General features: G+C 44.0%; 1 protein-coding gene across 2 annotated transcripts in view; it reads left to right on the plus strand.

The window, feature by feature from the left end:
* Prkce (protein kinase C epsilon) overlaps positions 1–23,170 on the plus strand; it is a 525,963-nt gene that overhangs the window by 462,147 nt on the left and 40,646 nt on the right. The gene's annotated exons all lie outside the window — the stretch shown is intronic.

Raw genomic sequence — 23,170 nt, forward strand, 5'->3', positions numbered from 1 at the left:
GGGAGCTTTTTGAATGTCATTATTCGCACTTTATAGATTAAGAACCCGAGGCTCTATGTGATTAAGTAATTGTTGCCACGTGCATGGCATTGGTGGCTGATTCCGAGTGATCTTCAGACTCAACTGTAATGTTCTCCTGCTCAGTCTTGGGCAGCTTTGTCTTTGCGACCCTTCAGTGGCATCTGGGGCACCCTCATCTTGGGGATCACCACGGTCCTGATTGACCACAGGGAGTGTCAAGCCCACCAAGCTGCCTTGAATTTGACCCCTGGGCTCTACATGTCAGAAGGAGAGAACCCATTCTTGCAGGTTGACTTCTGGCCTCCCTGTGCATGCTATGGGACGTGTGTGTACGCATGCGCTCGCTGTGCACACAATAAGAAAAAGGAGATGTGCACACTTCTGAGCTAAAAGCTTCAGAGATGACCAAGAGAGCAACTGAGCAGTCAGTACCTCCTGAGCTGCTGCTGCTGGAACCTGGCACTGTGGACCAAGGGAGAAGACAGAGACCAGCACAAGCAGCGGCTCTCTTTGATCTCTTCTGCCACCCAGCCCAGACCTACATGGAGGATGGGCTCTGTGCTTTATTTTGTGTGTGTGGGGGGGGGGGGGAATCTCTGCACCTATATTAGCTTTGGAGGCCTTGGGGGACAGTGTCCACCTTCATAAAGTCTGGTTAGTCACCTCTAGAATGGGAATGTTGATAGGACCCGTGTCAATCAAATGGGCACACTAGCAAATGCTCAGCAAATGCCACCATTGAGCATCATGTCCTGGGGCTTTCTCTTCGTTTTGACCCTAGCCTGGGCATCCATAGCATAGCCTATTCCTTCTGAGAAAGTTGACAAACATATCACTCGTGGGCTGCCTCTGTCCTAAACCTCCTGACTCCTACTGGCTCTGTCTACCTAGGATTGCAGCCAGCCTTGGCTTCTTCTTAGAGACCACCCCAGTCCCTGCCTGTGCCTGCCCTTGCCCCTGCCTCTCCAGGGCCTAAGGCAGACTCCACGGGTTGGCAGCTTTTTAGTTAGATGTTGTAAGACTCATCTGGAGTTGCTGCCATTTGGATTTATTATTTTAATTGTTTTACAATTCATTCTTGTGCCCACAGTGATTTTTCCATTAAATCAGAACATTTATGTTTCTAAAAGGAGTAGGTCTGGCTGTGGGTGTTTATCTTAACAGCTAATCTCTGGCAATATACCTTCATTGCCAGTCATCACAGATTAGAAAATTAATGTCTACCTGTATTGTTAGCGCATGAAAATGGTGGTTTTGTCTCAGCCTGATGAGAAGACAAACTTTGGTATGTCTACTTTTGAATTTTCAGGAGTAATTGCTTTCGTTGTTGTTTTCATAAACTATTAGGTTGGTTAAAAAGTGCAAAATTGGGAAAGGTCCAACAGCAAGAAGTTTAAGTCATTGATAAAGACTTGCTGTTGATTTTTTTAAAGATTTATTTATTATGCATACAGTGTTCTGCCTGTATGTATGCCTGAAAGCAGAAAGGGATACCAGATCTCATTATAGATGGCTGTGAGCCACCATGTGAGTGAGGTGGGGGGGGCCATGACTAAACTGAGTGCTGGGAAAAAGAAGGTGGAGTCTGTGAGATGCCATGGAGCCACCAGAGGGGAAAGATGGAAGCCAACCGGAACCTTGCCGTAAACCACAGCCACAGGGTGATACACAGATAATTGAAATGGGTTAACTGAAGATATAAGAGCTAGCTAGAAATATGCTTAAGCTATTGGCCAAACAGTACTGCAATTAATACAGATTTCTGTATGATTATTTCGGGAATCTGGGTGGCTGGGACCAAACAAGCAGCTTCCTACAAATCCACACACCTATGAACACCTGATTTTTGACAAAGAAGCAAAAATATAAAATGGAATAAATAAAGCATATTCAACAAACGGTGCTGACATAACTGGATATCAACAAGTAGAAGAAGGAAAATAGATCCATATCTATCACCAGATGGATCAAATACCTCAACATAAAGTCAACCACACTGAACCTCGTAGAAGAGAAAGTAAGAAGTACACTTGAATGCATTGGCACAGGAGACCACTTCCTAAATATAACCCCAGTAGCACAGGCACTGAGAAAAACAATTAATAAATGGGACATCCTGAAACTGAGAAGCTTTTGTAAAGCAAAAGACATGGTCAGCAAGACAAAATGACAGCCTGCAGAATGGGAAAAAAATCTTCACTAACCCCACATCAGACAGGGGTCTGATCTCCAAAGTATACAAAGAACTCAAGAAATTGGATACCAAAAGAACACATAATTTAATAAAAAAATGGAATACAGACCTAAGCAGAGAACTCTCAACAGAGGAATCTAAAATGGCTGAAAGACACTTAAGGGAATGTTCAACATCCTTAGTTATCAGAGAAATGCAAATCCAAACAACTCTGAGATTTCATATTACACCTGTAAGAATGGCCAAGATCAAAAACACTGATGACAACTTATTCTGGAGAGGATATAGGGAAAAAGAAACATTCCTGCATTGCTGGTGGGTGTGCAAATTAGTACAGCCACTTTGGATATCAGTATGGCAATTTCTCAGAAAATTAGGAAACAACCTACCTCAAGACCGAGCAATACCATTTTTGGGTGTATACCTAAAGGTTGCTCAATTGTACCACAAAAATATGTGCTCAACTATGTTCATAGCAGCATTGTTTGTCATAGCCAGAACTTGGAAACAACCTAACTCTCCCTCGACCCAAAATGGATAAGGAAAATGTGGTACATTTATTCAATGGAGTGTACTACACAGCAGAAAAAAATTAATGACATCCTGAAATTTGTAGACAAATGGATGAAGCTAGAAAAGGTAACCCAAACCCAAACCCAGAAAGACAATTATCACCTGTACTTACTAGTAAGTGTATTTTAGACATAAAGCAAAAAAAAAAAAACCAATCTCAGAGAACCTAGTCAACAATGAAGATCCTAAGAGAGACATACATGGATCTAATCTACATAGGAAGTAGAAAAAGACAAGCTCTCCTGAATAAATTGGGAGCGTGGGGACCATAGGAAAGGGTAGAAAGGGAGGGGAGAGGAAGGGAGGGGAGAAAAATATATAGCTCAATAAAAACAATAAAAAAATAAAATCTGCAAGCTCTTTTCTCAAAATATTACTTGACTTTCGATGTGACTCATGAAGGTTTTACTCATATTTATTTTTACATAACTAAATGGATATTTAGTTTCATTAGTTTTGGGTTCTGTGTCTTAATTTAAATGTTTTTTTCTTTTTAAGTAATATATGTATCTGCCCATGTTTCTCCTATTTATTTCACTTTTTTATAAACATAGATCTTTAGTGAACTTATTTATTCTGACAAAAGTCAGCGCTACACCTCCTTGTTCCTAGAAATGGGGAAGCAATCGCAGTGTTGAGCAGCCATCTTTCCCTCGTTGACTGGAATATGGTCTTTGCAGATCTCATGGCAAATTCCCATACGCAAATAGAGTTTCTGCTTCACTCTTTGCCCAGGAACACTGTTAAATAGTACATTTTTAAAAAGATTATTATAGATTTGTAATATATCTAATACTCAGCATGGCTGGTCTCCATTTTCAAAATTTCTTAGCTCTCAGATTCTTGTTTGTTTTTCCATATGAACTTTAGAATTGTCTGTTTAGTTTTTTTTTTTTAAATCCTGGTTCTGTTTTTATTGGGAACATGTTCAAAGTTATAAATTAACTTGGGGAGAATTGATACTTTATGATGTTGAATCTTCCTGGCCAATAACCCTGTTTGTCTTTCCATTTGTTCAGTCTTATTTGTGCCCTTTAGGAGAATTTTAATGATTCTCTCGTACAGACCTCGTGTATTTCTTGCTACATTTTATGGCAGGCTGCTAATTGTCCCAATATACTCTCACTTCCTTAGTAAGAGAATGTTAATTTTTTTTTGAGCTATGTAATTATCAACTAGAATTCAAAGTCTCCCTTGGAGCTGGGTATGGAGAGGTGACTAAGTTCTAGCCAATCACATGTACAGAACCTTTTCTCTCTCTCCTTCCCCTCTCCTGTCCTGCATGAAGCTACCATGCATGGTGCTAGCGTGATAGCACCCTGGTCACTTTTAACCATAAAGACAAAGATCAAGCCTTGGGAATGGGCGGTGACTCGCAGATGACAGAGACAGAACCCTGCGTCTGACTGAAAGCCCTGCTGTGTGGTACTACTATGCTAACTCTACCGAATCTTACTTCTAAAGAATGCGAGCTACTGCTTTAGATTTCCAGTCTTTCCACAGAGAGACAACTCTTCCCATTGCATCTTTCCATTGCCCCCGCCCTTATTGAATTCTCTTAGTTTTTGTTAACAAGTTTTCCAGCAGATTCTTCTAGACTTTTCAAATAGTCTGCCGTTAACGATCACATCATCTCTTCTTTTTCAGTATTTATGTTTTGGGTTTGTATCTCTTGTCTGACTCTAGATAGACTAGAATCCCAGGAACAACACTAAATAATCTGGATTATCCTAGGGCTGCAAAGATGGCTCAGGAGTTAAAAGTGCTTGTTTCTTTGAAGAACCAAAGTTCAGATCCCCATCAGGCAGTTCCCAACTGCCCACAAATCTTATCTAGCTCCAGGCAGGGAACCTGACTTCCACTTCTGGCTTCCCTGGGCATCTGACCATACATGGCACACACATATCCATAAATGAAAACAAATACTGTTGGTCCTGAGCACCTTTAGGACTTGGATTCGAGGAGGCTCACTCCTAGAAGAGCCCCTCAGGCAGAACCCCCACACAGAGCCTTTTGGCCCTCCAAGGGGCTTCCTTTTCTCTGCACTAAACTAAAGACCTGTGAGAACTTCCTGGGAACCTCACTCCTTTCCTCAGCTGGTCAGAGAGCCATAAGGATATTAGCTGTGAACAAAAGGAAAGGGGAGTCCTTTAGTCCCAATCTGATCCTTGATTTCTCAGCCTTGGCACACTCTGGGGAGGAACTTCTTTGTTGTGCTGGCTGACCTGGAAGTTTGCAGATGTTTAGTGCTGTCTCTGGTTCTAGTGTTAGGTGTTATTAGAAATTTTCTCTACTTAGCAGAGCCAAAGGTCTCCAGACATGGCAGATGTCCCTGGTAGGGCCTCTAGCTGACAGCCATCATCCTAATGGAAGTCACAGTGTTCATGATCAAGTCACGGCTCTGACATGGGCTAGGCTCAGATTGTTAAGACACACGGAAAGGGAAAAGGAAAATACAGGGATCCTAGCTGGAATAAACCCAGTAATACTGGCTGGCATCACCAACCCACCTTTGAAAACAGGTGGGTAAACGGAGGCTCAGAAGGGGTAAGTTATCTGTGATCACCTTTACAAGGACTGTCAGATGAGTTAGGTTTTCTGTGTGACACTAGGAGCCAAATTCCTCTGGGCTGGGAAGAGAAGGCTGTGGTGAGAGGCCACAGTCACTGTCAGGGGTGGACTGATTTAGGGGCAGGGTGGCACAGCCAAGGGTCCCCTGGGGCAAGAGCGCAGTCCTCTTCCAGAAAACCAAAGGATGTTAAGAAAGGAAATTCCCATACAATGTACTGAAAAACCCATGTGATGAGAAAAACAAATTAAAGTTTAATGATTAGTTTCAGTGTGTGTGTGTGTGAGAGAGAGAGAGGGGTGTGTGTGTGTGTGTGTGTGTGTGTGTGTGTGTGTGTGTGCGTGCATGTAAGCTTGACTTCTAAAGCTATGCTTGTTACTTTAGTGAGATGGGAAATGGGGAGGGGCTCCTAAAGCAAGCTTGCTGTAAGAAGATAAAGACTGGTATACCTGTCAGTATATGAATCTCTTAGTATCAAGAATGTGTCCCAGGGGCTGGAGAGTTGGCTCTGTGGTTAAGAGCACTGGCTGCTCTTGTAGAGGAAATGCTCAATTCCCAGCACCCAAATGGCAGCTCACAACTGTCTGTAACTCCAGTTCCAGGAGTTCAGAAACCTTCACACAGACATACATGCAGGCAAAACACCTATGCTCATAAAATAAAAATAGATAATTAAAAACAAAAAGAATCTGTCTTGGTGATGAGACATACCCTTAACAAGAGTATGCTTTATTCAGGCATGGCATCACCATGCCTTTAATCCCAACACTTGGGAGGCAGATCTCTGTGAGTTAGTGGCTAGCCTGGTCTACATCATTGAATTCCATGCCAGCGAGGACTTCATAGTGAGACTGACTCAAAAAAAAGTATACTTTATACGTCTTTTTAAAGCTTTTTGATTTTGTATATATGTGTGTATCTCTGTGGTTTTCTGCCTGTGAGTGTGGAGCCAGAAAGAGGTCCTTGGGTCCATTAGAGGTGAAGTCACAGTTGGCTGTGAGCCACCTAATGTGAGTACTAGGAACTGAACTCAGGTCCTTTGCATGAGGTGTATGTGCTATTAGTCACCGAGCCATCTATGAACCCCACATGTTAGTTTTGAGTTTTGTTTTGATTTTTTTCCTTCTGCGACGCTAGGAGTGGAACCTAGAGCCTTTTGCGGGATAAGTCTGTCCTCTGCCTGTGAGTTAGAGCTCCAGGTCAATGCTTTAAATAAGAAAAGAACCATCTGCAGAGAGTACTAGTAACATCCAGGATGATTTAACTAAGACTTTTGTGCCTTATCTCCCCCAGAGCATGGCTATGGGAGAATCCAATACCTGTGTGGTAGTTTATGAATGGAAGCTATTAGCCCTCCATGCAGTGAAGAAAGATCCAAGCAGCCCCAACCTCTCTGTTACTGATGATTAAGTACGAAGGGAGACAGTTCTGCGTGTGAACCCCAACTCTGCTTCTTAGCCGGATAAGAGTGAACAGCCCAGAGTGTCTTTGGGGATTCATTACCCTATGTGTTAAATTAGGGTTTTGTGGCCATGACTAAGGATAGAATGATGGGTGAAAGCTCTCTATCAGGTCTTGTCTTTCCCTGGGGTCTGTGAGCAATCAAAACTGAAAATACCCTTCCCCAGCTATTGGGTAAGGCACTGATTCCATAGCGACTTTTATTTTTGGAATTATTATTACATCCTACTTTGTATGAGTCACCATGGTGATGGGGGATTTTCCCACCTTACCCAGTGAGAGCAGTCCCAGAAAGCCCCCAGGTTCCTCCTGTCTCTGCCTCTGCTGGAAAGAGAGTGTAAGAGTGGTGGAGTCGACCTGAGAGCGGAGCGGCCTGAGCGTCAATCGCCAGGACTGACGAGAGCACACTTCTCAGCCCATGATCATTTTTAGCATCTACCAATCTACCACGTGATGTCGTGCAGGGATCTCTATGTGGTGGGAAGGGGTGAATGTTAGTCAAAGCTGGGACCTGAGTTAGGTTCAGAAGTGAAGCTTGTCGCTGTAACTCCGAATTTCTCTTCACGATGATGCCCCTGGGTTGTCACATTTCCCCTTTGGGACACTGCTGTTCTGATCTGATGACAGCTTCCCCAAGAATAAAAACTAGGCCATATATAAACCACATGGCACTTAGAAAATGGTAGCATATGAGACTGAACACGTCAGAAAAACAATGGGGAAAATATTTTTACTTGACTTGAAATTCTGAAAGGGGGGAGCTGTGTTTGAATGTTCCATTCCTCTAGCATGTTCATTCCATAGCTCTTGGGCCTCAGTGCCACACAGATGATGGGGAGTTCTTGCAGTTTCTTGAGATAAGGGATCAGCAAAATGACTCCGGGGATGCCAAGAATTCGGATCTTCAGAGAGCAGGCCCTAGAGGGAGGTGGTGAAGAAACTGCTTATTTTGGGGCTGACTGTGGCTAATCAGATGGGAATGGAAGTGCTCTTGGCACAAGTTGCCAAACACCTTCACATTTCACAATAAGCTCAAGAGAAAGGCAATCTTTCTCCAGGACTGTCAAACAGCCCCTAGTTAAATGCCCCTTGGCTATCATCATTCATGCTGATGACTTGGCAGGCACCACCTCCCCAGCCTCCTCTGAGGCAAGGACCTACCCCTCTCTTTCAAGAGTGCTCAACCTCTCAAAGGCCACATGAGGCCAAGCAGGGAAGCAAGTGAGGTCTATCTATCACCATAAGTAAAGGCATATTCAGTATGAAGCCCAAGAGAAATGATTTAACATTTCGTTCCTAGCACCCATATGGCAGCTCATGGCTCTCTATAACTCCAGTTCTGGGAGTTCTGACACCTTCACGCAGACATACCCATGGAGGCAAACACCTATGCACATAAAAATAAAGAAACACCTTTTATTTAGTTATGTGTGTATTCATTCACCCATTTATTTGTTTACTTATTTTTATCTGCTCTATACCTTGTCATAGGAAAATTCAGTCACCTAGAATGCAGCCTGGTGTATTGTGGGGGGAAACGCCTGTGCACATGGGTCCTTATGAGTGCAAAGGTTCCAGGTCAGCATTGCTTGCTTCTTCAGTAACTTTCCACCTAATAATTTTGAGACAGGATCTCTCACTGAATTTAGTGACAGCAAGCCTCTGGGATCCTCTTGTCTACGCAATGACAGGTTTATATGTATGTGGCACCATGTGTCTGTTGTTTTATCTGGATTATGGGAGATCCAAACTCACTTCACCATCTGAGCCATCTCCCTGGCCTTCACTGTCTTTTAAAAATAAGATTTATAGTTTATACGTTTGAATGTTTTGCCTGCATGCATGCACCTCGTGTATACCTGGTGTCTACAGATGGCAGAAGTGGGCACTGGATACTATTAAACTGGAATTGCAGAGGGTCATGAGCTACCCCGTGGGTGCTGGGAATCAAATCCTAGTCTTTTACAAGAGCAGTCAGTGCTGTTAACCACTGAGTGATTTCTAAGAGGCCCCAAGAACTGCCTTCTAAAGAGATTTTCTCAAAATGCTTTTTATGTCCTGCTCAGTGTTAAGTCTTGAACATCTTTTATTTCATCTATTCCCAGCTTGTGAACCTAAGGATTATTGCTTTGGTTCTTTTGTTATTTTGATGTACTGCCCAGGCTCATCTCAGACTCCCAAGATCTTCCCACCTCCCTCTTCCCAGTAGCTGGGCCTAGATGTGTGCACTATCACACCCTCCAGGAAGGGCTATTATCTGCATTTTTCTAGATGAGGAAAAAAAGGTTCTGAAGAGATTTTTAACTGATCCCTAGCGCACAGGTGGCAGGAAATCACTTCCATGTGCTCAATCACTTTGCTATGTTGCCTGAGGAAAAGTCGGTGTGTCCACTGACTTTGCCCTTTTGTGGGACAGAGAGCATCGCTGCTACCACTGGGTGGTTGCTTGTGACTCATGGAAACATGTTTATAAGATGTAACTGATAAGCCAGACAAGGGCATTTTCACTTAGGCTTATCTGGAGAGAGCAGACCTTCAGCTACTATACCGACAGCTGAAAACCTGAGGTGTCAAACAGCATGCTGGTTTACAGCCAAGACAAATAACTCAGGGATGTACCTGAGAACGAAGCCTCAGAGTCACTGCAGAATAACTTGTCTGCTTGCGGGGTTAGTCACTGCTTCTTACAGATCTCTAGCAAGGAGCCCGATAGATGGCTCAGTGGGTAAGAACCCGTGCTTCTCTTGAAGAATAACCACGTTGGATTCTCAGTATTCACAGAAGGTGGCTCCCAACTGCCCATAACTTCAGTTCCAGAGGATCTGACCCTGTCTTCTAATCTCCTCGGATACCTGCGCTCACGTATGACTTACACACGCACACACACACACATGCACATAAGCACATAAGCGAAAGTACATCTTTTTAGAGAGTTACTAACAAAGAAAGAACATGTGTAGCTTTCATATTGTTGGACAGTGTGCTGACGCCTACTGATGTCAAATGAGTACTTCTTTGTGTCCCCTGGCATGGAAATAGGCTCCGAGGTCTATTAGGACATGTCTTTCTCATATCCCATCCCTCGTCATGTCATTAACCACATTACTCATTCTTAGTGAGGGCTTCTACTGCTGTGAAGAGACACCATGACTATGGCAGCTCTTATAAAGGAAAACATTTAACTGGAGAGGCTCGCTTAGAGTTCAAAGGTTCAGTCTGTTAGCATCATGGTGGAGCATGGCGGCCTGCAGGCAGGCCTGGTGCTGGAGAGGCAGCTGAGAGTTCTATATCTTGTGCAGGCAACAGGAACTGAACTGGGACACTGGGAGGTATCTTGAGCATAGGAGACCTTAAAGCCTGCTCGCACCATGATACACTTCCTTCAACAAGGCCATACCTTATCGGGGCCAATTACTTTCAAACTATCATACTCATCAGAATAACTATATCCATGGACAGAGGTAATGGCAAACAAGTTGTTTCCCTGTGTTACTGTTAATCAAGTATGAGATGAGATGGCAAGATGAGCGACACCTGAAGACCCTCGAAAGTCGCACTGGAAACCTCCTTCCCTGATGTCCCAGCATTGATCTCGCTGCGTGTTGTTCATGCATAAGGAATCACTCCATGAGGAAGGAGCCTGAGCTGCCACAGTGCCTGGTGCATCCTAACATCTCCACGGTCGTGGCTCAGATGGATACAGGAAAACCAAAGTAGAGAGGAGATTTCTCAGATCACATCCATGGCAGCCACGTTTCCAAACAACATACATAGCTGCTCAAACCCATTATCATCAGGAGCTATTAAGGTAAGGCCTGAACCACCATAGACAGGCAGCGAGTCTGATGCTCTCCCATAGCCTTGACCCTATTCTCCCAATTATACCCAAGAAGAGCTCGATGCAACCAGGGCACCTCTGTATGTGTCCAGTAGCCTCCAAGCACTCTGGGATTCAGGCTCTTTATACTGGCTCTGAGAGCAGGATGTTCCCCTATCACTTGGTGCCATTTCCCTCCTCTGCCTAACCACGTGGGTTTCCAGACAGTTCCTTGTGCTCAGCTACTCTTTCCTGCCTTGGGGACCTTTGTCCCATCAGCATCCCCTCTCCCTGGAGAAGAGGCTCTGCCTGGGCTCTTCTTGGTCCAGACGCTGTTGGCTACTCTCTTCTTCAGCAGTCACCCCCTCCCTCCCAGGTGCTCCCTGTAGTTATGGTCACAGCACCTTGGTTTGTTAGTCCCTTCACAGAAATGGGCACAATTTGTCTTTCTTCAACTTGCTTATATACTTGTTCCCTCATGTGAATTCTGTGAGAAAAAGAACCTTGTCTTTGTGGTCACAGCCCAGTCCCCAGAGACTTGCAAAGCGCCTGGTGCTTAATGTTCATTCACTGTTGGAATGGAATGACTGGCAGAGCCTCTGCTAAGGCCACTTTAGTAGCCAGCCAGTTAATGCTGTGACAATGACGAGGGAGCTGTCCCTCACTCACCAGGCCCTCTAAGAGTTCTGTGATGTTACTGAGTTTTACTTGAGTCTGTTTTATGCTGGGCATTGGAGATACCAAGAAGAAGACAGTCTTGTATTCGAGGTGGATCCTGGGTGTAGAGGAAGACCTGAACAAAGGCCAGAGCACTGAGGGTGGCGAGTCCCGCAGCAGAGGACAAGTGGCCAGCACGACTGCCCTTAGAAGGAAGCAGCTTATACTTTTGCCTTTTTTAGGTCCCAGAGATGTGGAGTTCTTGGTCCAGCTAACCCTCTGTCATCACAGAAAGAACCGTGCCAGCAAAGGGACCTAGAGTAACCTTTGGAGGGCCATGCCTGGATCCTGGGGGAAGTGATCTGCAGGACCCAGTGCAGGGCCAGCATTCCCAGACAGAACAGTCAGAAAATGACCCTTCAAGCTCCTATGTCAGGAAAACTAGTTAGCGTCCATCTTCTATGTCCTGCCGCACAGAGACCCACGTGCTAGAAGGGTGGTCAGCGCTGGCGGGTCACCTGACCTCCATAAAGTGCTGAGGAGACACAAATGGAAGTCTGCAAAGCTGACAGGGGTGGGAAGACACGTCCTCTTGCAAACAGGAGGTCACCCCGACTACTTGAAGGCTATCAATGGCCTGCTGAAAGGCCAGAGAGCTGGAAATGGATTGACCTCTGAAGGGACAGAAAACAGATTTTATTATTCTTAAGGAAAGAAAGCTCACATGTGTATTTGTTTAATTTGGCTTTGGTGGTATTTGTCTTTGGACCGTGCATTGCTTCAGCTGATCAGAAGTGTGTGTGTGTGTGTGTGTGTGTGTGTGTGTGTGTGTGTGTGTGTGTATGTGTGTGTTTGTGTGTGTGTATGTGTGTGCATATATGTGTATTTGTGTGTATGTGTTTGTGTGTATGTGTGTTTGTATGTGTGTCTGTATGTGTGTCTGTGCGTGTGTGTGTATGTGTGTGCATGTGTGTGTGTATGTGTGTATGCATGCGTGTGTATGTGTGTGAATGAGAAGGGGTGCAGTGCTATAATCATGCCCACACATGGGCGAAGGGAGGAGAATGTATCTTGAAAGGATGAGGCAGGCTAAGACTTCTCATTTTCGTCAAAGAAGATATAATCTGAGGAGTTTGGCAGTTGCTCCATTTGATGAGTTTACTTGACGCTTATTGCGTGCCAGAGTTGCAGGCTTCACAGTGAGGTCAAGGGCAAACCAACAGCTCTTTGTGTGTCCCCGAGTCTAAAGGCACCTCAGACACTTCTCACAGGGTTTCGTATTCGCTGGTCACATGGGCAGGTTTGTGGGGAAGTGAACTTCTTGGAGATTTAGGAGGAAGGTGAACGGTTTGGAAAGAGGGCTGGGACAGACCTGGGAAGCAAGCGCAGCACTGAGCCACCAGTGTTTGTGACAGAGCACAAAGGGAGGGGACTGTGACACCTGAAAGTCCCGAGGCAGAAGTGTGACCAAGAGACATACGTGGTCAGTCGATGACTGTCAGTCGGTGACAGAGTTCCTCAAGCTAGAGGTTGAGAGTTTCTTTAGCACGCTGCGGCCCAGGAAGAATAGGCATTTGTCCTTAAAGCAGTGGTTCTCAACCTTCCTAATGCTGCAATCCTTTGATAACGTTCTTCATGTTGTGGTGACCCCCTTTCATAAAATTATTTTTGCTGCTATTTCATAACTGTAACTTTTGCTACTATTAAGAATCACAATGGAAACGTTCTGGGAGATAGAGTTTTGCCAAAAGGTTTGCGACCCACAGGCTGAGAACCACTGCCTTAAAGTGATTTAATTATTTTCTTTCCAAGCTTTGAGAGTCCAAATTAGAAATAATAAATAAACTAGGGGTAAATCTCAGTTGCAGAATACTTGACGGAATGCCTGAGGCCCCAAGTTTGATCCATGGCACTTTAGACAAAAAGCAAAATCCTGCAACTCAGTTCATGGTGGTAGAAGTTATATATTTAAGGAACGTCCTTCCAAACCAATAGAGATTTTGCACACCAAGGCTGGTGCAGGGCACAGCCTTAGTAAAGAAGAGAGTCATGGACCTCAGAGTGTGGAATGGGAGGGGATTTCCAGGATTCCCCAGAGAAAATAAGAAAGGAGAGCAGTAGCTGCAAGCGGCCCCAAGTGACTCTCTCATGCAAGGCAGCAGCAGCAGCTCCCAGAAGGGAGACCTGCATCCAGAAAATCCCCGCTGGCTCTCTGTTCTCTGTGCCCTGCTGGTTTCCCCCCACAGCACCTACTCCAGGCTGGCCCTGTTCTGTGGAGAAAAGTATTTCTGTGCTTTGGGAAAAACTACAGATTCAATGCAATACCCATCAAATCCCAGCAAAATTCTTCACAGACCTTGAAAGAACAATACTCAACTTCATATGGAAAAGCAAAAGACTCAATAGCTAAAACAATCCTCTACAATAAAGGAACTTCTGGAGGCATCACAATCCCTGACTTCAAACTCTACTACAGAACTACAGTACTGAAAACAGTCTGGTATTAGCATAAAAATAGACAGGAGGACCAATGGAACCAAATCGAAGACCTGGATATTAATCCACAAGATGTGGGATTGCCATTTTTACTATGTTAATTCTACCTACCCAAGAACATGGGAGATCTTTCCATTTTCTGGTGTCTTTTTCAATTTCTTTCTTCAAGATTTAAAGTTCTTGTCATACAAGTCTTCTACTTGTTTGGTTAGAGTTACTCGGAGATATTTTATGCTATTTGTGGCTATTGTGAAGGGTGTTGTTTCTCTGATTCTTTCTCCTCCCATTTATAATCTGTTTAAAGAGGGCTACTAATATTTTTGAGTTAATCTTGCATCCTGCTACATTACTGAAAGTATTTATGAGTTGCAGAAGTACCTTGGTAGAATTTTTGGGATCACTTATGTAAAATATCATATCATTAGCAAATAGTGAAAGCTTGACTTCTTCTTTTCCAATTTGTATCCTCTTGATCTCCTTTTGTTGTCTTATTGCTCTGGCTAGGACTTCAAGATTTCAGTGGAATAGCTGGGAGTTTCTCTCCATTTGGTTTGACGTTGTCTGATGGTTTGCTGTATTTTATGTTTAGGTGTGTTCCTTGTATCCCTGCTCTCTCCAAGACCTTCATCATGAAGGGATGTTGTATTTTGTCAAAAGCTTTTTCAGCATCTAATGAGATGATCATGTGGTTTTTATTTTTCAGTTTGTTTATATGGTGGATTGCATTGACAGATTTTTCATATGTTGAACCATCCCTGCATCTCTGGGATGAAGCTCACTGGATGATGGTGGATGATGTTTCTGATGTGTTCTTGGATTCAATTTGCCAGTATTTTATTATTTCTGCATCAATGTTCATGAGTGAGATTGTTCTGTAATTCTCTTTCTTAGTAATGTCTTTATGTGGTTTGGGTATCAGGGTAATTATAGCCTCATAAAAAGAGTTTGGTAATGTTCCTTCTGTTTCTATTATGTGGAACAATTTGAGGAGTATTGATATTAGTTCTTCTTTGAGAATCTTGTAGAATTCTGCACTGAAATCATTTGGTCCTGGGATTTTTTTGGTTGAGAGATTTTGATGGCTGTTTCTATTTCTTTAGCAGATATGGGTCTATTTAATTTGCTTATCTGGTCTTGGTTTAATTTTGGTAAGTGATATTTATCCAGGAAGTTGTCCATTTCCTTTAAGTTTTCCAATTTTGTGGAGTATATGTTTTCAAAATATGACCTAAATATTCTCTGGATTCACATTACTGTTGCTATGTCCCCCCTTTTCATTCTGATTTTGTTAATTTGGATATTCTCTCTCTGCATTTGGTTAGTTTGGATTAAGGTTTGTCTGTTTTGTTGATTTTCTCTAAGAACCAACTCTGTCTCATTGATTCTTTGTATTGTTTTCTTTGTTTCTATTTTGTTGAATTCAGCTCTCAATTTGATTATTTCCTGCTGTCTAGTTCTCCTGGGTGAGTTTGCTTTTTTTTTTGTTTTAGAGTTTTCAAATATTCTGTCAATTCACTAGTGTGGGATTTTTCCAGCTTATTTATGTAGGCATTTAGTGCTATGAACTTTTCTCTTAACACTGCTTTCACTGAGTCCCATAAATTTGGGTATGTTATGTGGTCATTTTCTTTGAATTTTAGGAAGTCTTTAATTTCTTCCTTGACCCGTTGATGCTTCAGGTGAACATTGTTTAATTTCCATGTGTTTGTGGGCTTTCTGGAATTAGTGTTGCTGTTAAATTCTAATTTTAAGCCAATAAGATACATGTGATTATCCCAGTTTTTTTTTAATCCATTGATATTTGTTTTGTTACCTAGTATGTAGTCAATTTTTTAGAAGGTTCCATGAGGTCCTGAGAAGAAGGTATATTCTTTTACATTTGGATGGAATGTTCTATAGATGTCTGTTAAGTCCATTTGAGTCATGACATCTGTTAATTCCCTTATTTCTCTGTTAATGTTTTGTCTGACAGACCTGTTCAGTGGTGAGAGTGGAGTGTTGAAGTCTCCCACTATTTGTGTGTGGGATTTAATGTGTGATTTAAGCTTTAGAAGTGTTTCTTTTATATATTAGGGTGTCCTTGTATTTAGGGCATGAATGTTCAATAGTGAGATTTCCTCTTGATGAATTTTTCCTGTGCCTAACATGAAATGTCCTTCTTTGTCTCTTTTGATTGATTTTCGTTTGAAGTTTATTTTGTTAGATATTAGGATAGCTACACCAGCTTGTTTCTTAGGTCCATTTGATTGGAAAAACTTTTTCCCAACCCTTTACTCTGAAGCAATGTCTTTCTTTGAGGTTGAGGTATGTTTCTTGTATGTAGCAGAAGGATGGATTCCTTTTTCGTATTGAATCTGTTAGCTTGTGTCTCTTTATAGGTGAACTGAGTCCATTTATGTTAAGGGATATAAATGACTAGTTATTGATATCTTCTGTTATTTTAGTTTTTATTGTTGGTGATGTTATCATGTGTGTTTTTCCCTTCTTTGGAATTTGCTGCTGTGAGATCATCTATTGTCTGTGCTTTTGTGGATGTAGCCAACTTCCTTGGGTTGGAGTTCTCCTTCTTGTACTTTATGTAGGGCTGGATTTGTGACTAGGTATTGATGAAATCTGGTTCTGTCATGGAATATCTTGTTTTGTTCATCTATGGTGGTTGAAAGTTTTGCTGGGTATAGTAGTCTGGGCTCTCAATGTCTACATAATGCTTGACCAGTACTTTCTGGCTTTCATTGTTTCCATTGAGAAGTCAGATGTAATTCTGATAGGTCTGCCTTTATATGTTACTTGGTCTTGTTCCTTTGCAGCTCTTAGTATTCTTTCTTTATTCTGTATGTTTAGTATTTTGATTATTATGTGGCAAAAGGACTTTTTTTTCTTAATCCAGTCTGTTTGGTATTCTGTAAGCTTTACAGAATATGCATATCTTTCTTTAGGTAGGCAAAGTTTTCTTCTATGATTTTGTTGAATATATTTTCTGTCCTTTTGAGTTTGACTTCTCCTTCTCCTATCCCTATTATTCTTAGGTTTAGTGCTTTCATGATATCCCATATTTCCCGGATATTTTGTGTTAAGCTTTTGTTAGATTTAATATTTTCTTTGACTGATGAGTCTATTTCCTCTATTGTATCTTCAGTGCTTAAGATTCTATCTTCCATCTCTTGTATTCTGCTGTTCATGCTTACATTTGTGGTTCCTGATCGTTTTCTCATAATTTCCATTTCTGTAATTCCCTCGGTTTGTGTTTTCTTTATTGTCTCTATTTCAGTTTTCAAGTCTTGAATTGTTTCTTTCATCTATTTCATTGCTTTTTCTTGATTTTCTTTAAGGGATTTGTTGATTTCTTCCAATTTTTTGTTTTTCTTTTCCTCCATTTCTTTGAAGGAATTTTTCATTTCCTCTTTAACGGCCCCAAACATTCTCCTAAAGTTATTTGGTTTTTTTTGGTCATTTTCTTCTGCTTCATCTATATTTGGTTGTTCAAGTCTTCCTGTTGTAGGACCTGGTGTAGGCAGTCCTTTTGTTTATGTGTTGCTTTCATTGGTTGAATAAAGAAACTGCCTTGGCCTTTTGATAGGGAAGAAATTAGGTAGGCAGAGTAGATAGAACTAAATGCTAGAAAGAAGGGCAGAGTGGCAGATGCCATGGTTCTCCTGCCTCAGGAAGCCACAGTCACATGGCAATACACATTAATGGAGATGTGTTAAACTAATATGTAAGAGTTAGCCATTAAGAACTTAGAGCTATTGAGCCAAGCTGTGTTTAAATTAATATAGTTTCTGTGTGATTATTTTGAGTGTAAGCTAGTCGGGCATCCGGGACAAACAAAGGGACCCCTCCTCGTGCAACAGGACCAATAGTTTTTATTGGTGTCGTGTTGCTTTTTGTGGTGTTGAGTGTATTCTTACCTTGTCTACCCATCTTTTCTTCTGATTGGTGTAGTTGGGGCTCTGGTGATCAGTCTTCCAGGTGTCAGTGGATCCAAGGCTCCGATGGTTACTCCCCCAGTGCAGTCATGGTCATGTGGTTCCAGTCACCCTGGAGGTCACTCAGTGCTCCCAGGGGTTGCTCTGCAATACTGGGGATCATTCAGGCCTTCTCCCATGAAGGTTTCTTGCTTGGGGCTGCTCCAGCAGAGGTCGCTGGCTCCAGCCTGCTACCTAGGAGGTCAGAGGTCGCTGATTCACGCCCCAGTACCGCTCCCTTGTACCTGCTCCTGAGGAGGTCTTTGCCTCAGGCCTGCTCAGGTGGAAGTCACTAGACAAAGCCTGTTCCCATCAATCTCCCTGGCTTGGGCCTGCTCCTGCGGAGGTCCCTGACTCACACCCAGACCCACAGAGGTCTCTGACTCAGGCCTGCTCTCTCAGAGGTTGCTCCCTTGTACCTGCTCCTGTGGAGGTTGCTGCTTCAGCCCTCTTTTGGTGGAAGTCTCTCCAGATTTTATTCTATACCAAGTCTGTATCCTAATGTGAAATAACTCCTGAGAATCAGCAAAAAATACCGCAGTGAAGAAAAGTGTGTGCATATGAGTGAACACACACCCCTGCAGTTCCCTCTTAAGCATATGAAAGTAAACACTCGTACTTCTACAGAAACGGAAGAATGTGAGATAGTACTTAAACCTAGCGTGCAACCAAAGCTTGGTAGCTTAACTCATTGGCAAGAATGTAGAGAGGCAGGCACCCCCACCTGCTGTCAATGGAAGGTTAGATGTTTTAGCTTCTAATGGGGCAGCTTGGTGATACCAACCAAAACCCACATTCTTGCTTGAAATTCAGAAACATCTAGAAAGTGCATACAGTTCCTTGATACCCATAAAAATATCACATGCATGAGACTGTTCAAGGCAACCGTGTGGGTTATAGTATAATGCTAGGGGTGTCTTAATGTCCCTTGATTAAAAATGATAGAGCATTATGCTGCCATAAACAACAAAGCTTTCTGATGAGTGCAATGGAAAGGAACTCTAATGCATGCCAGGCTAAAAAAGATATTCTTGGGAAAGTACCCCTTTCGTTACAAGTGGGAAAAATGAATGTGTATTCATGCTTTCTTATTTATGTAGAAAGCGTGAACAACAGGGTACAGAGGAAGTGAACACAAAATAATTGCCTCTCAGGAAGGAAAGGATGACTTGGGACTCCATGCCAAAAGAGGGATTATTTCTCTCTGCCCTATCATCCTTCAGGTTTCTGTTTTGGGGACACATGCATATATGATCTATTAAAAAGGAAAACATGAATTTGAAATTAGCAATAAATTAAGTAAAGATTTTCACATCACATGTATAGGGAAAAGGGTGGTACTAAATGTTTTATTCTAAAACAATGACCTATGACCTTATTATTATTATTTTTTTTTTTGAGACAGGGTTTCTCTGTGTAACAGCCCTGGCTGTCCTAGAACTTGCTCTGTAGACCAGGCCAGCCTCAAACTCAAGAGATCTGCCTGTCTCTGCCTCCTGAGCACTGGGATTAAAGGCGTGTGCCACCATTGCCCGGCTCCTTAGTACTTTAAAAATTAAAAAATTAAAAAATGAGTTTGTGGCCAGTCTAGTCTACAGAGTAAGTTCCAGCACAGCCAAGGCTACACAACAAAACCCTGTCTCAAAAAATAAAAACAAGGGCTGGAGAGATGGCTCAGAGGTTAAGAGCACTGGCTGTTCTTCGAGACGTCCTGAGTTCAACCCAGCAACCACATGGTGGTTCACAACCATCTATAATGGGATCGGGTGCCCTCTTCTGACAGAACACTGCATACTTAATAAATAAAATCTTTAAAAAAAGGGGGGGGCAACAAAAAAATAAAAACAAAACAAACAAACAAACAAAAAATAATAAAAAGTACCAGACTATGGATGCCCTCTTGTGTTTGAGGACTGAGAAGGAGAGGTTGGTGCCTGGGCAATTGTCTTTCTGGACCGCTTCCAGTCAAGGTTGCTAAACATTTGCTCTGTGTTAGGCTAGGTTCTGAGTACCTGCGAGTTTTCCGGGAGGAAGGGCTTGCCCCTGCCCTATAGCCCTCAGAAGTCAGATCTGGGCACCATTCCTCTCTACCCTCCCTCTTAGAGAGGCCTAGGACTCCTATTGGGGCAACAGCACTAAAAACTGCAGGTGAGAGGCTCTTGGGCAGGATTGGGGAAGTGAGAAGCTAGGGCCCTAAGGCAGCCATTGCTAGAGAAGAGAAGGGAGGAAAACAGGGACCACACTGTCCTCCATTGCTTCCTTCCAACATCCGTCTCCCCTCCTCCTCACGGAAAAGGACATCCTCTCTTTCCTCCCTTAGCTGGCATGGCCTGGCTTCCCTAGGGATCTCATCTGCTAAAGCCCCACTCCCAACACACACACACACACACACACACACACACACACACACACACACACACACCACTGCTTCCCCTGACAAGCCCACACCAGACAAGCTTGCCCCAGATGGATGAACACTTTGTGATGAGACTGAAAAGCTCCAGAGGAGTGGTGTTCTAATAGCAGCCAGCCTGGTTCCCCAGGCAGGGTTGGACGGGCAGGGGTGGGGGTGGGGGTGGGGGAGTATTGTCTTCTAAGCCTTCTGTTCCAAGAAAAAGGACTAGAAATCACTCACTTTTTCTTTGTTTGGTTTTGCGTGCAAAGTTAAGAGTTTTCAAAAACTCGGATATCTGAATGGCAAAGGAGGAAGTGAACAGAGGTAGAGTTGCATACAGTGGCTACAGGGTGGGAAGGAGTGTTTTGGCTAGGGCCAATCCAGGTCATAGCCAAGGGCGCCCATAGGACTTGCTCACATCCGACAGCAGCTGGGTCAACTTCTTCCCCAGGGAGAAGAGGGGGCAGGAAGCAGAGGCCAGGAGGAGTGAACCAGAGAAAGAAAAGCAGGCGGCAGGAAAGAACGAGGGGGCTGTCCCAAGCTAGCCAGAAACCCATGAGAGGAGGGTGGGAGCTGGTGGGTGCCTAGACTGTTCTATATGGCAACCTGAGGCACATCAGAGCCAGAACAAGGCTGGCTTCAAGTCTTTAGACTTTTCTCTACTCGTGACACGCTGCTAATGCCCATAGACCAGCGCCTCACTAGAGACTAATGCCCACAGTCCAGCACCACATTAGAGAAACTGCTTCTAGGTTGATAAGAATTAACATAAAAGCCAGGTGGTGGTGGTACATGGCTTCAATCCTAGCTCTTGGGAGGCAGAGGCAGATAGATCTCTGAGTTTCAGGCCAGCCTGGTCTACAGATCAAGTTCCAGGACAGCCAGAACTACAAGAGTTAACACAAAGGCCCACTACTGGACGATACACAGAGAGTGAGAGAGATTGGAGCATTCAGTCCTAAATCACCAACCTCCTCCCGCCGCCTGTCCCCAGGGCTCAGGAATCTGTGCGGAAAAGGAGCGATTGTAAGAGCCAGAAGTGATGGACTGTTTTGAGAGAGCCGTGTGTCCTAGACTCCCCGGGACTGATACACCCATGAAGTCCCAGAGACTGTGGCAGCACATACCACATCTGCACAGTTGCCAGCGCAGAGGGGAGGAGGTGGACACGAGGTCCCATCCCTCCCTGAGAAACTATCTGCAGTTGATACCCACGGGCAAAGGGAAAGTCAGTTTTCTCTGGAGTGTCACTGGGTATATCAAGCGTACTCCAGGGATGCCCCATGCCCAGAAGGAGTTGGCCAACATAAAAGGAATTGAGTGGTAGTTTTGTCTCATTTGGCTTCACTTAGGCATTATTCTTATTTTGTCCTACTGTACTTTTGCTTGTTTTGATTTTCGTGTTTGTTTGTTTTTAAGAGAGATGGTAAAGTTGGGTGGGTAAGGAGGTGGAAGTGGTTGAGGGAGGGGAAAAGCATGATCAAAATATATTGTATGAAAAGATTTTTAATTTAAAGGATTATAAGGCCCTTCTATGGCACAACAAAGGCTTTAGCTGGGTGCCCTGAGAATAGAACTGGGGGCGTTTTATCTAGCTAAGGTGGTGGCTGGCCCTGGAAGGAGGGTAGCCCAGAGCCAAGAGAGCAGCTTTTGGAGCAGGAAACCCTGGTCACCTGAAATAAATCCCTTACCTCCCCCCTGCTTTGTCTTTGTAGTCTGCAAGGGTAGAAAATGCTTAGCCAGGGAGCGTGCTCTTCAGAGCTCAGGTTCCAGGCAAGAATGCTGGACTTGGTAATGGGGGGGGGGGGTAAGTGCAGTTTCCACCAGAAGCATTGTTTTCACTGGTTTTACAGTCCTTGCTGTATGATCTGTGTGACAGTCATGTGGACCTTGTAGAGGCAACCCTGGGTACTACAGCGTGGAGGAATATTTGCCTCAGCCAGTCCCACGTTCCCGTTAAGAAACTTCTGCAAGGCCTTCCAGGTTCCACAAAGGAAGTGAATAAAGACTTCCGCCTTTCGCACACTCCATCCGATGAGTCCCTCAAACAAGCATGCAAACAGTGTGTGACCCCAACCTGACAGATGCGGCCCAGCCCAGCAAGATGACTTTAACAAGGCTATGCCATAGCCAGTGATGAAACCCTGGCAGCCAGGATCCCAGCCCGACATTCATTCCTGCCTTCCCACCCTCGCCAGAGCTGAGCCTTGTTGGCCCTCACTCGGTGCCAGGGTCGGGGTCAGGACTTCGCCCCCGTGGGCAGCTGGCTGGGCTCAGTGTTCTGTGATTAGAGCTGCCCTTTCTATGTGCTTTCTTTTCTCTCAAGGAATTCCAACTGTAATCAGAAATAGGGTCACAGATACAACACAGGCAGCACCAGAAGTATTTCCTGCCCCACCTCTCCTTCAGTCTGAGCCCCATGGGATGCCAGGAGCTCAAGTTCAGATGCCAACAGGCCATGAGCGTGGCCTTTCCTGACCTCTGCTCATAGGGGAAGAGGCCTTTTTGAGAGGCCCACCTCAAAAGCCCAGAGTAGTCGCCGAGAGGCATAGAATAGGAACCTCCAACCATATAATCGAGACCCTTCTATGGGACCAGACCTGGAGATTCCAGTTGTGGTGGGAAAATTCTTATCTAGGACTCTAGGTTTTAGATAAGAAATCTCAGAACCCTGGAGTGTTAAAATGGGCCACAGAAGAGCCACCATGATTGAGGCCAGCATGACCTATGATTCTCACCTGCAGGAAACTGATCTTGCATAGGCACCATGCTCCTGCAGGCAGGACTCAGTCCCCTCAGCATGGATTTCAAACCCCTCTTCCTGACACCCCAAGCTCTCTGGGGTTGACTCTAACACACCTGTCTTGTCTCTCTCTTCTCAGGAACCCTGCTCTTTGGTCTTCTCTCCTTTGCCTCTATCCCCCTTCTCCTTCGGTTCCTCTCTTTGCCATCTGTCCAAACTAGCTTCCATCCACCCGAAGGCCACTGCTCCTTGCTTGTTCTCATGCCGAAACCTGTCTCC

Source organism: Microtus oregoni, unplaced genomic scaffold (genome assembly GCF_018167655.1).
Source record: "Microtus oregoni isolate MIOR12 unplaced genomic scaffold, Mior012 000036F_ref0000092, whole genome shotgun sequence".
In the NCBI taxonomy this organism is placed as follows: Eukaryota; Metazoa; Chordata; class Mammalia; order Rodentia; family Cricetidae; genus Microtus; species Microtus oregoni.